The following is a 2,500-nucleotide window of genomic DNA, read 5'->3' on the forward strand; positions in this document are numbered from 1 at the left end:
TATGTGTGTTTGTTTGTGTGTGTGTGTGTGTGTTTGTGTGTGTGTGTGTTTGTGTGTGTGTGTTTGTGTGTGTGTGTAATGTATGTGTCAATACATGTCTGTGTGCATGTTGACGGTCACGCGGAAGTGTTTACATGTGTGTGCATGTGTATATTTATATGCATGTGTACGGGAATGAGCATACGGGATTTCTTGCACTGGAGTATGTCTGGATGTGCATTTGTACATACTCATGCTCACAAGAGCATACCCTGATGCGGTGAGCAGGCTCTTGTGTTGCTATTCTTACGTCCATTTAGACAGATTCAGCCATATTTCGGGGGCTTACAAGTAGTTAACTTACTTCTCCCTACACCAAGGTAAGCCTTATCCACTAAATGTGCAAATGGTTGTCCTCCACCCAGGGTAAAAAAAAACAAAAAAAAACACTTCAACGGCCTTTATTCCCCGGAGGCGACCAGTCGACCCGAGCAGAACCAGGCCGCCATAAAGCGATGTCCCTTTGCACTTACAAATTAAGGACAATGAGAACTGAATCGGTCTGTCTAGTATTGGGTGAGGAACTTTCCTTCTTAAATAGAATGTTGTGTAACTCTTGTGAAGTTAGAGAACTAGGCGAAACAAACTAGAAATGGGCTAGTTCTCAAACGCCATATAAAATAGAATGAAGGCAAAGCCCTATTCAGCAGCCATAATGATAAAAAGGTAGAGAACTTCTATGAAGATGTTGAATTAGCCAGCGACAGAGAAGAACAATCTTAATAGCTATGGAAGACCTTAATGCCAAGATAGAATAAACCTCAGATGGAAGCCCCTTCGCCAGATTTGCGAAGGGACAAATGCTGATCGATGCAGGGAGGTTCGATCCTTCGGTACTATGACTACATTTTCCGAAAAAAAAGTCGCCAGCTGACATAAAAAAAAAAAACGAGATTCAATTCATAATCAATACAGGCACGACATAATAAAACATCTGGAAGTTATAATCACATAAAGTAAATGTTGGTATCTATCATAGAATGGTCAGAGGCGAAATTAAACTAAACCTCAGAAAGGAAATTAATAAAGGGGCTGCACTTGCAGTCAGCGGTAAAAACGACGAGCAAAGCTCCAGTTAACTCTCGGTAGAAAATTAAACACCTTGTGGAAGAAAATGTAGTGACATAAGAATGACGTCTAGCAGTGAAAAAAAAAAAAAAAAAATAAGCAGAGTTAACAATGGCAATAAAAAAGAAGGATGATGTACACAAATCTAAAACTCATATAAATAAAACCGTGATTTCAGGCGCCATCATTAGCGAAGCTCAAAGGGGACTTGGAATAGAGAAAATTCAAATGTATGCAATAAAGAAACCAGGCGGAGAAATGACACAAACAAGAATTAAGTTATTAAAGTAGTGGAAGACCTTTACAAACAAATAGGTCCAGTGATTAGACACAGGTAAAATTACGAGCAGTACATAGAGAGGAAATAAATAGAGCGCTCTAAGGCATGATGAAAAGGTAAACACCAGCAGAAAACGGCATTAGTATCGATCTTATATTAGATGCAGGAGAAATTGCAGCAATTAAACTTTTAACAAATGCCTTTTCAGCGGAAAAATTCCGAATGCTTGGAGAAATTCAACGATTATTCTAAAACAGAGAAGGGAATAGAAAGGCTCAATAAGCCTACAATCTGTTATCTACAAACTGTTCACAAAATTCATCACACTAGAATATGACCAGCCTAGAGAACAGGCAGTGGATCCTCAACAAGAGACCACATCTACACACACTAACCCAGATAAGGGAGAAGATATATGATTGTTGGAGATTAGATTAGGCACTGCCACACACACACACATACGCAAGAACGCATGCAGACACACACACATACACCTATCATCATAGGGTCGGACATCAATGACTTGGGCACGCCATTTGATTCGTGTATGGTTTTGCTGGCTACCCAGCCCACTTGCGTCCATATTTTGTCCAGAGTAGCAGATCGCTTGCTAGATCTTGTTTGACAAATCAGCAGCGGCCAGGAAATCGCATGCGCCTTTGTCTAAAGATAACCAAGACTGCAGACAGATCACCATTTACTTGTTCCTTCGTGGGATGTAGTCTCCATTAGTTGTTCAGGACAGGTCTTTCCATGCAAGTTCTATCAAACTTAACCGCAAGTGCTTAAGTCAGTGTCCATGCAGGTGCACCATACAACAGTACAGATTCTACTGCGGTTCGAAAGGGATTCCCTTGAAGGTTGTTTTGTAGACTGGATTTTATTTTGCCCTTATTCACATAGAGACCAACGTCCTGAGCTGCGGCTTAAGACTAGAAGTTTTAGGGTCTTTGTTATGGTTTCGAAAACTAGGCTCATATCTGCATAGTCTACACCTGTGATCTTGAGAGCAGGGTGTTTATTCGATCTGCGCTCTGATAGTATAAAAACCCGTCATTGAGAGTATCGAGTGCAGTTCTGAGAATGTAGTCCAAAAATAATGAATGGAGCAAG

This window comes from Penaeus chinensis, chromosome 39, assembly GCF_019202785.1.
Source record: "Penaeus chinensis breed Huanghai No. 1 chromosome 39, ASM1920278v2, whole genome shotgun sequence".
Taxonomy (NCBI): domain Eukaryota; kingdom Metazoa; phylum Arthropoda; class Malacostraca; order Decapoda; family Penaeidae; genus Penaeus; species Penaeus chinensis.